This window comes from Trichechus manatus, unplaced genomic scaffold (assembly GCF_000243295.1).
Source record: "Trichechus manatus latirostris isolate Lorelei unplaced genomic scaffold, TriManLat1.0 scaffold00126, whole genome shotgun sequence".
NCBI lineage: Eukaryota > Metazoa > Chordata > Mammalia > Sirenia > Trichechidae > Trichechus > Trichechus manatus.
In genome coordinates, this window is record NW_004444062.1 from 2,846,587 (window position 1) to 2,865,343 (window position 18,757).

An 18,757-nucleotide genomic window follows, 5' to 3' on the forward strand; every position below is an offset into this window, starting at 1 on the left:
TGACTCGATGGCAACTGGCTAAGTTAAGGGTCTGGTAAGCTATGTCTCTTTCTTCTTACATCATTATAGCAACTGTTCTGGTTCTCTTATCCTTTTACTACTTACCCGCACTTTCCTTACATTTCAGAGATTGATTATACATATCACTAGTTTGGATTTCCCTCCGATTTCATGGTTCAATTCAATTCCCATGCTTACATATCTTCACTGCATTTATGTTGCTGTAGAGTTAGGTTTTGTATGCCACCCCATACACACACACTCTCTCCCTACTCCCTTACCCCTCACCCCTTGCTGGGAACTAAGATCGTAAGCATCATCCTTCTAGCTATAATCTACTTTTTTTTTTTGAAGGTAGAGAAATAAAAATATCAGCTGAGTTCATGGAGCCAATGAATTTATTGTGACTGACAGCCATCTAGAGTCTAGACAGTTGCACCCATAAAGGCAAGGGCTGGGACTGCTTTGTTTCAACACAACATCCATGGAGTAGGAGCTTAACAACTACTTTTGAGAGATTGAAAGTAATCTATTTCTTTCTGAATTTCATTTTATTCTCAAATTATTCTCTCTACTGGACAAGGGAAGGTTTATAAACCACTGAAATCATGGTTTAAGGGGATTATTGAACACAAAAGACAGAGCCCAAATCTCAAAAGGTCCCAAATTCATTCCAATAACTAATCTTCCTCCTCTTCCTTCTCCTTCTCCTCCTGCTGCTTCATGTCTTCAGCTATATAACAAGAACAATTCTAGGATCTTTACTATATTAACTAATTTAACCTTCATGAAAACCATGTAAGGTAGTTACTATATCATTCCCATTTTACAAATGAAGAAACAGAGGCTTCAAATGATTGGAGTAACCTGTCAAAAAACATACAGCTAAGAAGTTTCAAATCCAGGATTGGAACCTAGGCCATCTGACTCTAGACCATCAGCCTCTAAGCACCACACTACACTGCCTCCTGTAAGGACAGCTGTTAAGAAGACTATGACGAATTGTATCCTGGTCATTCATCCCGTAAATATTTACTGGTGCCTATTGACTAAAGCCCAGCAGGTGGCACAGTGGTTAAGCATTCGGCTGCTAACCAAAAGGTCAGCAGTTCGAATCCACTAGCCACTCCTTGGAAACCCCATAGGGCAGTTCTACTCTGACCTATAGGGTCGCTATGAGTCAGAATTGACTCGATGGCAACGGGTTTGGTTTGGTTTACTATATACCAGGTGCCGGAAAATTCCCCCAAGAGCCATGAATGCTGTTCCTATACAGTCAACATTCCTGTTACTGCTTTCCTAGTTACCATCCAGCATATTCTCCTGAACGGTAAGCATGCTGAATCTGTTAGATAAGGAAACTCAATAAGAGTAGGTTCTTTTTCCCTATCTTTATCTTTCAAACTTTCTTACAGAATATAATCACCACTCCTCTCAGCATTAGCTGGGACTCTATCGAGAGCCAGATGGGAATATGCAGTTGCCTGGAATGGCATAGATAACCACCTGAACAGAAATAGGAAAACGAACAAAATGGTGTCCGGAAATCCCTTTCTGCTCTATTGAGTTAGGAAATGTATTGACAAGTTTTCCATGCCTTGCTCAATAGTGAGAGACAAACCACAAGGAGAGTAGTATATTCTTGTCCCTTCTTCCCAACCTTAGGAAGGTCTTCAAGGGTGGAAGTAATGGCCGCTCAGTTGCCCTCCACACACCTTTATGCACAGAGCATGGGAGCAGAGTGGCATGTGCCCTCAGGAAGAATTCCTGAGGAAAAGGCAGGCTTCCCTCGTGGACAGCCCTTGTGTTTTATTTGACCTTCACACTGCGCAGTACCCACCCATGCGGTGTGGAACAATCCCCTTCTCCCCAGGGCTGTTGAATCAGCCACACTGGGAACAGCCTGAAGGGGAGTTTTAGATGCCCTAGACATTTGGTGTATTCCACACCACAGAGAAAACAGCAGTCGATCAGGGAGGGAATCAAAATGAGGAGTTGGTTGAATAAAGGTGATAAAAACAGATTATCCGACTCCAAGAAGATGAATCATTTTGCCACGGGGGTTCGTTAGGCTTGGTTTCAGCTTGGTTTTCAACCCAGCCTCATAAATTTGACTAAGGAAAATTTCCTTCTCCCAGATAACCAGTGCCATGAAGCGTTCAGCGTTCAGACAGGTCTGACGGGATTTTATTAGCGAATTGCCCAGAAACAACTTCCATTCCTTCCCCAGCCTGAAGTAAATACTAACACTGAAGGACAAGGGCTAAGTTCAGGAGGGTGTGATATTCAGCCCCTTACTCCAGATTCCCTGCCTCCTCCCTCCCTCTCCAAATTTCTCCTCACTTCTTTCCCTCCTCATTTTGAGAAATGGATATTTTTAGCAAACAAAGGGGACTGTGGAGACAGGGACAGAATGTGAGAGGGGGCTCAGGTGACACAGCATGTCATATATACGCAGTCACATTTTCCCCTTCACACCATGTGCTGTTGAGTAACAGTGAACTGTCAGAGTAAATCTTTAAAATACAGCAGAGTTGCTTCCACTTCACGAAATTCATGAAAATCCTCTATTTTAACTGAACTTCTATGTGTCCTCCATCACATACCCCAAAGGAAAAGAAAATTCTTTCCTCACAGAGAGAGAGGGGCTGGGGGGAAGGCTTAATTAAAAGCAACGGGTGGTAAAGATATCAGGAGGTAAGGCAAATAAACTTCACAGGAAATTTTGATATGATTTTAGCCATACCGTAAGTGCATAAAAGTAGTATTTTTTCTTACCAAGTGTTAAAATCTACATAGCTTCCTTCCTTCCCTCATGGACACCCGTAAGCATGTATTTTTTCATAATGGAGTTGACTTACCCCCACATGTCCTCATATTCCCCATTAAACTGCAACATATCCACACTGGAGATCGTTGGGGCATCTTTCCCTGTGGGCTCCAACAGTGAGCCCAGAAAGCAGCAGCTGAAATGTCCTTACATTCTCTCTCCCCAAATTGTCCTCCTCACAGCAAACACCCTGCCTGGCCACGGGCAGGCTGCAGCAGCCTGAATTGCTGATGCAGTGAAAGGGAACTAAGTTGAGGAGAACTTGATTGCCACACCTATTGGAGAGGGAGGCGGAGAATCCTACTCCCTTTGAGGAAGGGGAATCAAATCCCAAGAGGAAGAGATGGCTGAATGTAATTCTGCTACAGCTCCTCACATGTAGTAGGCTCTCAATAAACCAAGCCCAGTTGCCCTTGAGTTGATTCCGACTCAAGGCGACCCTATGTATGCAGAGTAGAACCGTACTCCATAGGGTTTTCAAAGCTGTGACCTTTTGGAAGTAGATCACGAGGCCTTTCTTCCCAGGCACCTCTGGGTAGGTTCAAACCACCAACCTTTCAATTAGTAGTTGAGTGCTTAACAATTTGCACTACCCAGGGACCATCAGTAGGCCTGCAATACTGTCAGTAAATCTGGGTCTAGAATAGGCACTGAAGTCGGACCTGAGGGATGAGGGTTTAGATCCCAACTCCGGAACAAAGTAGCTACACAACCCCAGGTAAGTCACTGCCTTCTGAGACTCAGCTTTCTCATTTGTAAAACAGTGGTGTTTAAAAAGTATATCTTTCAACAGCTGCTAGCTCTAAAATCCTAAGGCCGTCATAATAACTGTGAGCCTAATAAATACTAAGCACAGCTACAATTTATTGAAAACGTATTATGTACCATACCATACCATATGAACCATACTGGGCATTTTACAAGAATCCCTGGGTGGTGTAAATGTTGAATGGACTCAGCTGCTAGCCAAAAGGCTGCAGGGTTGAGTCCACCCAGAGGTACCTCAGGCAATCTACTTTGAAAAATCAGCCATTGAAAATTCTGTGGAGCACTCTGACACACTGGAATCATCATGAGTGGGAGTCAACTCCACGGCAACTGGTGGTTGGGCATTTTATATATATCATCTCATTCAATCCCACAATACTGAGATAAGATCTATCAACTCCATTTTATAGATGAGGAAACTGGTGAACTCACTACAGGAATCGTCATGAAAATAAAGGATCATCATATCCATTCAGTGTTTTGAATTTAAATGGAGGCATTTAAACTTTGTGCCTGAAATTGAGATGACATTTGAGAATGGAATTTCTGCACTGGTGGGTGATTGATGTGTTTACAGTCCTCTGCTGGTATCATTCTGAGATACTAGTATTTATGGTTATGGCTGTTCATGCTACTGCAAAATCCATTTCCCACCCGTTGTTTTTTATTAAACCTCCCTAAAGGACATGAAATATTTCTTTGTGCAGATTCTAAAAATGGGAATGTGAAATATATTAGCAGGAACATTGTGTGTGGATTTATCATTTGGAATTTTTAAATGCTATAAAACACAGTGTTTACAGCCAATTCATCATTTATAAAAGTTTATTAGATTAATATGCAAACTGGCTCACTGGTATCCTGCCATTTATTGATACCAATACATCAAATGGTAGGCTGACATTTAATAATTATTAATAACTTTTGTATTTCCTTGCCTATCTTGCATTATGGTATATTTTTTCTTTATCGTCAATCATCGCATTTTCTAAATAAACTTTTTATTTTAGAATAGTTTTAGATTTACTGAAAATTATAATGATATACAGGAAGTTCACATGTAACTCACACTTGCATTTTACATTATTATGGTATATTTACCACAACAAATGAACAAACATTGGTACCAGTTGGTAACCTATGTGTTACCATAGGGTTTTCAATTACCAAGTTTTTGGAAGTAGATTACCAGGCCTTTCTTCCAAGGTGCTCTGAGTGGACTCGAACCACCAACCTTTCAGTTAGCAGCAGAGCACATTTACCATTTGTACCATCCAGGGCCTTCCAAACATTGGAACATTACTATTAACTAAACTCATGCTTTATTCATATTTCATTAATTTTTCCCTAATGTACTTTTCTGTTCCAGGATCCATCCAGGTACATTACATTTTGTCATCATGATTCCTTCGTGTCCTCTGGACTTAACTGTATCTTGGAATTTCCTTGTTTTTGATGACATTGCCAGTGTTGAGAGGTACTGGTCAGGTATTTTGTAGAATGTCCTTCAGTTTGGGTTTATCTGATGTTTTTCTCATGGTTAGATACGGTTTTGGGGAGGAAGATCATAAAGTATCATTATCATCATATCAGTTATCTTATTTTTTTAGATTATAGGAAAAATGTCTTAGATCAATACTTTAGACTGAATAATTTTAAATTTTAGATAAATATCAAACTACTTACTAGGAATACAGCATTTTATACTGTGGAGAGAATGACAGAGAGGGATAATAATTTTTGCAGCCATTTTGAGATAAGGATAGATCTAAGATTCTAGCAGGAAGCCAACTAATTACAAGAGAGGTTTCTAGCAAGTTCTTTTGAAATACTTGCCAAGACAAACTTCCTACAAAAACAATCTCGCATGAAGGCACTTTTTAAGAAAACTACTGTTTCAGATTAGCATGGTCTCACTCTTTCATGCGACACTTTCAGATAATATTTGGTGAAATGTTTTCCTGCTGTCAAATAACAGAATGCCTACAAACCTGAATTTGGAGCACATGCTAAAAGTCAGTTCCATAGAAACTTCTTCTCTGGGTAAGCTATGACTATGAAAAAATGAAGTAAGGCTTAGGCTGAAATATGTATTTCCTGCTATTATATATTTTTTCCCTCACAGTTCCTAATTGAAGGTCTGTTCCTACGGGAAAAAAGTGAGGAACTGATGTAATGTCACAAACTCTGCTAAATGCTATTCTATGAAAGATAAGGGAGAACGAGTGGTTTCTTTCTTCAAAGAATGGCTTTTTTTTTTTTTTTTCAGGGACAGAAAGGGAAAAAAATCTAGAAAAAGATGTTTTACAGCACTGCTATATATAACCTTCTACCTCTGTACAGGCACAAAATAATTAAGGAAACAAGCTTGGAAAAATAATCTGTGGTGCATGAAGAGATACTAGACTTCAGCTAACAAGCCTAGGCATGCCTAACACATGTGAATAGGAATTTAAGTGTTCAGCTGGTTTATTCACCTAGTACTAAGAGTGAAGTATCAAAAGGCAAAAGAGACAATAGAGGGTATGAGATTGGTTGGATATCTCCATGACTTGTCCATTGTATGAGATCTTTCTAAATCATTATCTGTCATGATTTTCATATCTAAGTGTAATTGCCAATGATTTCTCTTGTGGCCTCAAACTCCTTTTATTATCCCTCTCTTCTCCCAGTCCCTGACAATGTAGACAAAACACTCCAAAGGTCAGATTAGAAAGAGGGGGAAGGGGGCTTCAAAGCTTGTGGTTATAGAAGAAGAAACAGTTTGTCTTCATATATACTTAACCATAAGGATTTAACTTCAAAATAGTCCTTTCATTAACCTAGTCCAATTTTTTATAACTTTTTTCCTGAGTTCCAAACCGACATTTCCAATTGCCTGCCAGACATCTGCACATGAATCTCTTAGAGATATCCAACTCAATATATCCAAAAGAGAATTCATCTCTTCTTTTGGAATCCATTTCTCATTCCCTGCTCCTATGATTTCTATTAACGACATCATTACCCTCCAAGTTGCTCCAGTGCAAAATGTAGATGTCAACTTTCAAAGATTATTTATCATATTTCATTGATTCGAAGAGGCACATTTTTTTTCCCACCTCTGAGATATAAAGCTCCATCTTTCCATTGCTGGTGTCTTGGCATGTGTCAGATTTAATTGGCAACTTTTTTTTTTCTTAGTTATACTTAAAAATAAGTGGCATGTCTTATCATTGATGGCATATTACACTCAGTGAAAAACATAAATCCTTTCTCCTCATCTCCACTCCCCCTGCTTCTACCAAGGTTTATGTGCTCATCATCTCTAACTTGGACCCAATGCCTCCTAACTGATTTCTGTTGCTGGTCTCTTTCCATAATCTGCTTTCTACACGGCCATCAGAGTTAGCTGGAACACAAGTGTCCCTTGCTTTAAGTGGATCTTATTGCACATAAAATGAGTCCAAACATTTCTGGTTCTAACTTACTATTCCTAGTCCATTCTCCACAGCAGTGATTTCTCTCAGGGACCCTGGGCTCCAGCCGAAGCCATATGCAAATAATAGTCGCTTCTAGACTAGACCTATGTTGTTCTGGCTCAGAGCCTTTTTCATTCCATCCCTTCAGGCTAGAATGTCCTCCCCCTAACACCAATGGTCTTCACCATTTGTAGATGCCCTGTTCAAATCCTATCTCTTCCAAAGTCCTTAATCTCAAATCAAAATTTCTTCCTTATTCTTCACTGCATATTATACGTCATTAACAGTTCACAGTTTACCTTCTATTAGACTGTAGCGGGTGAACAGTGTCCTCCAAAAATTCATGTCCACCCAAAACATCAGAATGTGACATTATTTGGGACTACAGTCTTTGCAGATGGAATTAATTAGTTAAGGATCAGGATGAGATCATACTGGATAAAGGTGGGCCCTATATCTAGTGATTGGTGTTCTTACAAGAAGATGAGAATACAGAGTGAGACACAAAAGAGGAGAAGGTGATGTGAAGATGGAGACTGGAGGGATCTACAAGCCAAGGAATCCAAAGGTAGCTGGGAGCAACTAGACGCTACAAGAGGTAAGGCAGGATTCTCCCCTAGAGCCTTCAGTGGCAGCGTGGCTCTGCCAACACCTTTCTTTCAGACTTCTTAACCTCCCGAACTGTGAGAAAATACATTTCTGTTGTTTAAGCCACCCGGTTTGTGGTAATTTGTTATGATAGCCCTAAGAATCTAATATATAGACCTTACTTATATATGGGTGGAAACCCTGGTGGCGTAGCGGTTAAGAGCTACAGGTGCTAACCAAAAGGTCGGCAGTTCAAATCCACCAAGTGCTCTTTGGAAATCCTATGGGGCAGGTCTACTCTGTCCTATAGGGTTGCTATGAGTCGGAATTGACTCGAAAGCAATGGGTTTGGTTTTCTGTTTTTGTTTTCTATATGGGAGCCCTGGTAGCATAGTGGTTAAGAGTTCGGCTGCTAACCAAAAAGGTTGGCAGTTCAAATCCATCAGCCGCTCCTTGAAAACCCTATGGGGCAGTTCTACTCTGTCCTGTAGGATCTCTACGAGTCAGAATTGACTCAACAGCAATGGTTATTTTTGTTGTTTTTTTTTTACTTGTATTTGTGTCTCCCTACAAGGTAAGCCCCTGCAACCCAGGAATTATGTCTTGACTCATAGGTGGATTTTCACTTGGAAGGCAAGAGAGAACATGCCATCTCTTTTTGGTATACATGTGCAAAAGAATACTGGGAAACAGAACTTGGATGTCATGCAAGAGGCAATCCAAAGAAAATCGTGTTATCTTTAAAGTCCTATAACCAAAAGGGACACATTTACTGGAGAATGTAGAATCTATGCCCTGATTTCTCAATAGAGTAACACAACCATTTCACTCACTGTGGTAGGCAACTTCTGAATAGTTCCCAGTGATTCCTGCCTTCTGGTATTCAGGCCCTTGTGTAATCCTCTTCCCTTGAATCTGGGCTGATCTAGTAACTTCCTTTTAATGAACAGAATATGACAGAAGTGATGAAATATCACTTCTGAATAAGGTTATAAAGGATTGTGACTTCTATCTTATTCATACTCTCTCTCGGGTTCTTCTTGCTTCCCTGCTCTAATGAAGCAAGCTGCTCTATAGAAAGGCCTTAATGCAAGGAACTGGGTGGTTCTGGCCAACAGTCTGCGAGAAACGGAATCCTGCCAATATCCACATGAGTGAGCTTAAAAGACTATACCTCCCCAGCCATGTCTTGAAATGACATCAGCCGGTATCTTGATTGCAGGCTTTTGTGAGACTCTGAGCCAGAGGACACAGATAAGCAGGGCCAGATTCCTGACTCACAAAAAAAGTATTCTACCAGATAATAAATATGGTTAAGCCCTTAAATTTTGGGTAATTTGTTATACATCAATAAATAACTAATAAAGTCACCAAATAAGAAAATCAGAGGAGAGGTAATAATCACAGAGTGGGTAGGAAGGACAAATAGCTCTTATTGAGTCTCCTCAAGTACTCAAAAAAAGATGTACAAGGGGACTAACTTGTTGGGCTGATCCAATCACAATAGTGGTAAACAACCAAAATCCCATGGGCATTCGAATTCCCCTTTACTCTGTCCAACTCACTGTGGAAAATGGCTCTCACCAATTGACAAACTTATATCTTTGTGTTCACTATGTGGCCAAATCTTTTGGTTTCAGTCATAAATCAGGTATAGTCTTGGTTCCCAAGAATGATACATGTAGTGGGAGATAAACCTAGAACGTTACCTTAGCTCAGGAAGGGCTTTAAATGTCTTTGGAGGTATTTGGATTTTATCCCACATGCAATGGGGAGTCATATAAAGTTATTTGAGAAGGTGAGGGACATGAGATGATTTGTACTTTCAGAAGCTAACTGTGGAGGCTGTTACAACTGGCAGCACATAGGCCGTATTGACTTGGGAGGCATTAAATAAACTAAAAACCCTCTAGGCTCATATTCCACCATTCAGCTAAATGCAGGGTTGAGTGTACCAAAGATCCCTGTGGTTTGGTTTGGTTTGGTTTGGTTTTCCCTACAGTCTGTGCTCTTTTATGTCTAAATCTACTAAAATGCTAACTACCATTCCTATTTTGGCTTAGCTTTGGCTCCAAATCCGATAGCCTCAAATTGAGCATTCCTTCTGTGTGTGGTGTGGGAACACAACTGAGGATTCTCTTTCTGTGCCAGAGATGAGGATAAAAGAAAATTGTCATTAAATTCAATTTGGCTGCTGTACTTTGCAAGCTCTATTCACTTCCCTCAGTGAAATGTGCCTCCTTCACACAGAACATTACTCAGCTACTTGTCTCCCAAAAAAGAGCGGGGCCACCTCCAGAGAGCCCTGATCGTACCATGCAACTACCACAAAGAGCACAGTGTGGCATGTAAAATACACTAGGGTGGAAGCGTTCAACGTCCCTCCTCCTCCCCTGCCCATGAAGGAGAATTCCATGTCTGCCTGTTCCCATCTTTGTTGTCCAGAATCAGAATCAAGGGTGAAGGGGGAATTGAAAGGAGCTGAGTCTAGCTGGATTTGATTTTCACTGGAAAAGGCTGAGGGTTAGGAATAGCAGAGAAAAGAGTAAGAGGCAAGAAAGACAAGGTCTGGGAAAGTCTGAGTCTGGAAGATTTTAGGTAGCTGGGGGATGCGGAATTGGGGGAGGGGAAGCTGGCAAGTGTGAGATATATGTATATGTCCATGAGAGAGAGTGACAGAGAGAGAGAGAGCGTGTGTGTGTGTGTGAGAGAGAGAGCGTGTGTGTGTGTGTGTGTGTGTATGTGGAAAGAGAGAGAGACAGAGAAAGAGAATGGAGTGGATTTTCGGAAATTTTTGCTGCATGTTATGAATGAAATCTCTCTGTAACAGTTTTTGAAAGACTTCAATAAAGATTACTAATGCTTTTCTATTATTATTGGTTGTTGGATTGGTGTTGCATTAACTGTGATGCTTGAGGTGTGGCCACATGGCAGCTTCATTTTATAGGGGTTATAGTAGAAATCTACCACCTGTCTGTCAGTTTGTCCTATTGTGATGGCTTGTATGTTGCTATAATACTGGAAGCTATGTCACCTGTATTTCAAATGCTGTCAGGGTCATGCATAGTGTACAGGTTTCAGTGGAGCTTCCGGATTAGGACAGACTAGGAAGAAAAGCCTGGTGATCTACTTCTGAAAATTAACCAATGAAAACTTTATGCATCACAACAAAGCATTGTCTGATAGAGTGTTGGAAGATGGGCCCTCCAGGTTGGAAGGCACTCAAAATACAACTGGGGTAAAGAGTTGCCCCTCAAAGTAGAGCCAATCTTAATGACCCAGATGGAGCAAAGCCTTCTGGACCTTCACTGGCTGATGTGGCATGACTCAAAATGAGAAGTAACAAATGAGAAGTAACAGCAGCAAACATCCAATGGATAAACATACCAATGATCATGAAGAGGTACAGGATCAGCAACATTTCATTCCATTATACATAGGGTTGCCATGAGTCAGAGTAGACTTGATGGCAACTACCAACAACATAGCAGAAATATTACATTTAGCAGTCCGTTTTAAAATAGGTCACTGCCTCACCTTGCTTAAATTAATAGATCTTATAATGAGAGGAGTGAAAAATGATCTTCTGAAAACATACAAGCTATCCTTAGAGGCTGATGCCTCCAAACAGATGTTCAGGAGTGTTAATGTTCAATTGTATAAGGCCCAATGGAGAGAGGGTAACACAGCAGAAAAGGCCCAGGCTCTGGAAGTGGGAAAACCCATGTTCAAATCCCAGTTTTCCCTCTTATTAATTGGAAAGCCGACAACTTACTTCTCTGTGCCTTAGATTCCTAAGATATACAGTAGTAAAGGTACAGCAAGATTAAGGATAATCTAGCATGTACCACATACATGGTAGGCATTTAATATGTAGTTATCGTTATGGTCTAGGTCCCTGGGGTGGCACAGTTTGTTCTCGACTACTAACCTAAAGGTTGGTGGTTCAACCCGCACTCCCCACAACCATGCCTCAAAAGAAAGGCCTGGCAAGTTGCTTCCATAAAGACTGCTGTTGTTAAGTGCCATAGAGTCAGTTCCGACTCATAGCGACCCTGTGTACAATGGAACGAAATATTGCCCTGTCCTGCACCATCCTCACAATCACTGCTATGTTTGAGCCCGTTGTTGCAGCCACTGTGTCAGTCGATCTCATTGAGGGTCCTCCTCTTTTTCACTGACCCTCTACTTTACCAAATATAGTCTCCTTCTCCAGGGATTGGTCCTTCCTGATAACATGTCCAAAGTAAGACAGAAAGTCTCGCCATCCTCACTTCTAAGGAGCATTCTGGTTGTAGTTCTTCCATGAAGATTACAGTCAAGAAAACCCTATGGAGCAGTTCTACTCTATAACAAATGGGGTTGCTATGAGTTGGAACTGACTTGATGACAATGGGTTGGGTTTTTTGGTTTATTTGTCTGCTTTTTTATCATTATGGCATCTTATGCCTTTGGCCTTCTTCTGTCTGCTCTGCCTCCCTCCTGGCCTAAAACAGTAACTGTAATTTAAACAGAGACAGAGGCACGGAACAGACCTTTGATCAGCTTTTTTTGAGGTAACCTATAAGATAAACCGTTGAAGGGGAGGTAAATGCTCTAGACACTCTAAAGGAAGTTATAGAATGTAAACCTAAAATGTAAGCCACTGATAAGAATGAGCTGAGGTACACACCAGCTAATCGCTAGTGAGGATTTGCAGAAAACCTCTTCCTGGCAGGCAGACATCCAAAACACCTGGGACCCAAATTTATTGTGCTGTCATCTTCCTAGAAATATGAAGTTTGCATAAGAGCTTTTCACTCCTGCTACTCAGTTTTCAACAACTTTATATGTCTAGCCTTTTGTATAAAACATTATTATTCTTAATCGTCTCATAATGTGGAAATCTCCACAGCCTTTTCATCATTTCCCCTACTGTGACCTCCCTCAAACAATGAAATGTCAACTGTTCTAGTGTCGGTTTCAGAAAACAAAGCAGACACCTTTTGAAGGCTTCCTAAAACCCACAGAGTTTATGGAAACTTACATCTTTATCCATTTCAGGAAGCTTAGCTCTAAGTATATTTGAAATCTTATCTTTTGATTAAAGGAAAATACATGCCTTTTCCAAAGAATACGTTGATATGGGTTAGAATTTACTAAATGGTAGAATAATTCTACCAGTTACATTCCTGCTATATCCTACTGAACTTCAGCTAGAGTCAAGTTTCCACCATTCATCGGGCCAAGTGAAGTTCTGTGAAGTGAGGTATTTCACAAAGCTCTGAAAGATACTATGAAGACACTGGCCAAAGGGAAGAAAAGGGAGATAAACTTAAAAAGTGAGTCTTTGCCTCTCCCTCTTTTTCGCAAGAGGTAAAATAGTCTACTGTTAGCAAGTATGTGTTCCATCTTCAACCAGGAACACATGTGTACTAGTAACAAGGAGAAGGGTGGCCTAAGCTTGGGATTTACCTCAGGTTTTACTAATTGTGTCATTCGCTTTATGGACCCACATGTCCTCAGGTGTAAAACGAATACTGTAGATCTAAGATAACCCTTCCATCTATAAAATTCTCTTTTCTTCAGATCACTTTCACCCTCATGGACTCAGACGTAAGATCAGATAAAACTTTTGTGATAGCTCTAGGGAGGGTTCAGCACTCAAAGGCAGCGTCTTAGTCACCCAGAGCTGCCATAATAGAAATACCACAAGTCGGTGACTTTAAAGAACAGAAATTTATTTTCTCACAGTTCTGGAGGCTACAAATCCAAATTAGGGTCTTGGCTGTGTCAGTTTCTTCTATGAGCCTTTTCTAGTTTCTGGTGGCTATCAGCAATTCATAGTGTTCCTTGACATTCCTTGGTGTCTGTCTTCTCCCTGTGTGTACCTCTGGGTGTATTCTGCTCTTTTTATAACCCAGAAGTGATTAGGTTTAGGACCCACCCTACTCTGGTATGGCCTCAATAACATAACAAAAGAAAGCCTCTATTTCCAAATGAGACCACATCTACAGGTACAGGGGACAGATCTTTGATACACACTTTTGCGGGGACACAATTCAATCCACAGCAGGCAGGACCTACAAATACGATCTATTTCAAATTATATTTCACATGCATACACACAATAGCTGTCTCAACCCAAATCTGGGCAAGAAAAAGCTTTAATCCCAAAACTCCAACTGCACACAAGGATTTCATGTATTCATCTCTTTTGCAACAAAGTCTAACGTCCGTGTAATGAAACAAAACCTAGCATGATCTCTAACGACCATTAAATTGAGTTTCATGATGTGGCTTTATTGTGCAATACCGACAAACCAGCAGAGTAAAGGGCTCCGTTTTTAAAACTCTGGTATGTTGAGACCTAAATTTGAGGTTTTTCTCTCTGGCAAACAGCTAATGGTATCACTAACACCTAAAGAAGAATGCAAGCATCTGCAGGCAGTCACCACGCTGCTTCATATGTCAGCAATTGTTACAGAAGAAACACAGACCTGATCCAGGGTCTTTGCCTTCTTGCCAGGAAATGATTTTCAACTACTTTGTTTTAACACCTTCACCCCTGAATTCCTTGTAACCACAGCTCAACTTAGGAGCTAAAATATACCTATTCATGCCTTTGTAAATCTCCATGTGTTTATAATTTGGGACTGCTATGTGAAAACACACTTTTCTATTTATCTTCAAGTCAAGCAGCTGGCCATCTTAATGGATTGGCTTCTCAACACCAGGCCAGTAAGACATACAGGCATGGATTCCAGGCATGGAAACCCCTCTGGCCATGCTTCCCAGATTTCCGGGGCCTCTGCTACTGCCGACTTCTTGATCAATAGATGGTCAGTGGCCTGTCAACCCCCTGACAAAGTCCAAACCTGCGTAGAATTCTGTTGATCTCTTGAGGGATTCTCTTGTCTGTCCTTAGTCCTGAGCATCAGGAGCATCAGGGAGGAGAAGGTGTCACGTGAAAAATATACTCACACAGAAAGTCTGCATCTATACTGACCCACACCTCTCCCATCTTCAAATCTACTACTTCTTTGATGTCAAACTACCAAAAAGTTGCAAGAATAATACAATGACACCTGTGTACTTGTCATCTGTTGTTGTTGTTAGGTGCCGTTGAGTCAATTCTGACTCATAGTGATCCCATGTGACAGAGTAGAACTGCCCCCATAGGGTTTTCTAAGCTGTACTCTTTACGGGAGCAGATTGCCAGGTCTTTCTTCCCTGGAGCCATTGTGTGGGTTAGAACTGCCAATCTTTGAGTTAACGGCCGAGTGCTTAACTGTTGCGCCACCAGGGCTCCTACTCTTCATCTAGGTCCAACATGTTGCCACATTTCCTTTCTCTCTCTCTCACTCTGTGTATGTGTATATAAAATTGTACACTGTGTGCACAGTCTATGACAAAGACTTTTCTTTTTATTGAACAGTTTGAGAATTAGTTGCACACATGACACATCACCTCGAAACAATCTAGCATGTGTCTCCAAAGAACGAGGGTATTTTCCAACATACACGGGACAGTTACCACACTCAGGAAATTCAACACTGAGAGAATACCATTATCTAGTATTCAATCCCTTTCAAATTTCCCCAATTGTTTCCATAATGTCTACTACAGTTGTTTTTTCTCAATCAAGGATCAATTCAAGGATCACACATTGCATTTGACTGTCATATCTTCTTAACCACCCTCAATTTAGAACAGTTTTCCAGGCTTTTGGGAATGTGGGTGTCTTTAACGACACTGATGCTGTTAAATAGTGAAGACCCATTGTTTCACAGTGTCCCTCAATTTGGACTTGTCTGATTGTTTCATCAGGATGGATTTAGGCTAAATATTTTGGCAGGAACTCTATCAAGATGATTAATTTCTCACTGCATCACAAGGAACCCAGTGATGTGTGGATGCATTATAGATATTGGTAAGCTTGATCATAGCCAAGTAACTGCTTAAAGCCACAGTGTCTTAACATGAGTACTAAACAATTAATAAACCTTTAATTTCAACAGTTGTTCAAAATCTTACTCCCCAAAGCATATTTCAACACAGCTAACTCTTCTCTTGCTAGTATATTAACTTATTTTCTCCTATGCCCAGAGATGCTACCTGTATTCTGTAATAAACTTTTTTTTTTTCCTCCAGTTGCTGTAGACTTGATTCAGACTCATGGAGACCCCATATGTTTCAGAGTAGAACTGTGTTCCATAGGGTTTTCAAGGCTGTGACCTTTCAGAAGCATATTGCCAGGCCTTTCTTCTGAGGCACCTCTGGGTGGGTTTGAACCACCAACCTTTTGGTTAGTACTCAAGCAATGTGTAAAGAATAACATCTGATCTACGGTAAGAAATAATATAAATTGTTTGTATCATCCAAGGACTCCAATAAAAGATCACAACAGACTATAAACAAAGGAGGTGGGTTTCGTGTTGGATCTTGATAAGTGGATAAGATTTTGCCATGAAGAACAGGAGGAATGTATTGCATGCACAAGAAGTATCATGAGAAAAGGCATCACACATGGGAGTGAATAGTGTTTGGAGAACTGTGAGTCAACTGTAATAGCCCAGGCAAGAGATGAGGATGACCTCCTCTAGGGCAGCAGCCAAGGAAATGCAGACAAGCAGACAGATTGGAGAAAGTTGCCAAATTCTCAGCTGGCTAAACTAGGGCAACTGCACATCTATGATGCCTTCACTGACATTGGGAAATAGGTGGAGGGATGTGGTCATTTAAGTCCCACTTAAATATGCTGAGTTCAAGGTGCTGGTAGGACTTCCAGATGGAGAAGTGCAATAGGCAGGACAACAGGTCTAGAGGTCAGGAGAGAGGACTTGGCTAGAAATGATGATTTGGAGTCAGTGTTAAGAAGACTTGAAGTCATGAAGACAGAGAGGAACACAAATGCAGAAAGGCTGACAAGAGAACCCTGGCAGAACATTAACATAATAGGGGGAGGGTTCTGCTTCCTGCCAGGGGCCAAAATTGTACACTGGTTTTGGGAAATGTTGACTTGGAGGTAATTGGGGGACAATAAATGGGTTTGAGCAGGTTTGTAGATTTGGGAATCATTAGTGAATGGGCACTAACTGACTCTACACAGGAAAGTGTTTTTTGGACTAAAGATAATAAATTGGTAAAGAAGATATGTGATATAGGATGAAAATAAGTGAATAAGTGTTAGCTGCAAAAGGGTGAGAACAAAAGAAAACAGGATGAAAAAAGTGGAAAGGAAATTCAAGACAAAAAAAGAAAAAGGAGGAAGTCAAGTACATAGATGGAAGGAAAGCAACGGAGTCCCCCTTGCTTTCTTGCATCAAACTGTCTGCCTGCTCCCAAAGTTGAGTCATATATGTAAAGAACAATAATTGATCTGCGCTAAGAAACCATACAAAAATAAATGCAAGTGTCCCAAACCTCATGTTGCTAAAATTATTTATGATTCACATTTTAAATTGTTTCAGCAGCCCTAGTGGCACAGTGGTTAAGAGCTCAGCTGCTAACCAAAAGTTCAGCAGTGCAAATCCACCAGCAGCTCCTTGGAAACCCTATGGAGCAGCTCCACTCTGTCCGATAGGGTCGCCCTGAGTCAGAATCAACTCAACGGCAACAGGTTTGGTTTTTGGTTTGGGTCACTCCTATAACATCAAATCCCAGAACTCCAAGGTCAGGCGATGCCACAAGCTGAAGGGCCAAACAGATACTTGTCAGGGGCATTAAGACCATGGCTTTAACATTGGGAAGAAATTCATTTAATAACATTTTAAAATAAATAATATATATATATGTTTTAATATGTATGATACAATACACATGTATTCTTTAGTTTTCAATTACTCAAATCCATTCCTTCCAAATTTATTTATTTATTTTATTTACTTAGCTTACTGGCTACATGACTGCCAATAAAATTGGAAGGATTTTTAATGACGAATCACCAACTCACTACTAACCAGAAAGGGAAACAAAATGCATCCACAGAAACAGCAATTTTTAAAATAAAGAAAACATCCATTTCATTTCAACTTGCTGAAACCATACACCATATCACCACGACCGCCACAGTTCTCAAACACAATTGAATTTTTGTCACATCTAATTTCAATTAGTCATCATGATGTGGCTAAGAAGCTTGTGAACAACAATCAGTAAGGTCTACGTAGGATCCTGCCTAAATTCTTGACAGTTTTCTAATTGTTTTCTGTAAAACCACACGTACAAAAGGCGGTTACAATGGAAACAGTCAGTCATTACCAGGCCAACATCCTCAGCTCTGTGTGTGTGTATGTGTGTGTATGCATGTGTGTGTGTGTATGTGTGTGTGTGCATGTGTGTATGCATGTGTGTATGCATGTGTATGTGTGCATGTGTGTGTGCATGTGTATGTGTGCATGTGTGTGTGCATGTGTGTGTATGCATGTTTGTATGTGTGTGCGTGCATGTGTGTATGCATGTATGTGTGTATGTGTGTGTATGTGTGTATGTATGTGTATGCGTGTGTGTGCATGTGTGTGTATGCATGTGTGCATGTGTGTGTGCATGTGTATGTGTGTGCATGTGTGTATGCATGTGTGTGTATGTGTGTGTATGCATGTGTGTGTGCATGTGTGTATGTATGTGTGTGTATGTGTGTGTGTGTATGTGTGTGTATGCATGTGTGTGTACCCACACGCAGCTGCATGTGTGCATCAAGTTCCTTCCAGAACTAAGAACTGGTTGTCTTCCTAATTGTCAACCTTTTTCCTTTCTTTACACAAAAGGCCACACTAATTCAAGCAATTAAAATAAGTTGCCAATAATTATGAACTACATTAATGCATGGAAAAAAAAAAAAACCTGCTTCTCACCACATTAGCTTTATCCGTTTTACACGGGTAGGTTCAGAGGGTAATGGCTTTCCTTAAGCAGTTCTCCAGGCAACATTAAGATCACCTTAGTACTTGTCCTTGACACGCACACGTAAAAATTGTTCAATGGGTTTATGTTTTATTGAGTATATTTTCACACACACACACACAAAAAAAAGATTTCCTTAGTACTCCATGTCTTTCGAACACAGTAGTTGGTCTACAAATGTGGTAATTAAACACAAAGTAGATTTTTAAGATTGAAAACAGCAATT

The 18,757-nt window shown here is 40.5% G+C and overlaps 1 protein-coding gene across 1 annotated transcript in view; it reads right to left on the minus strand.

Annotated features, from left to right (window-relative positions):
• Positions 1–18,757, minus strand: part of LIMCH1 (LIM and calponin homology domains 1) — a 455,814-nt gene that overhangs the window by 209,420 nt on the left and 227,637 nt on the right. The window lies entirely within an intron of this gene.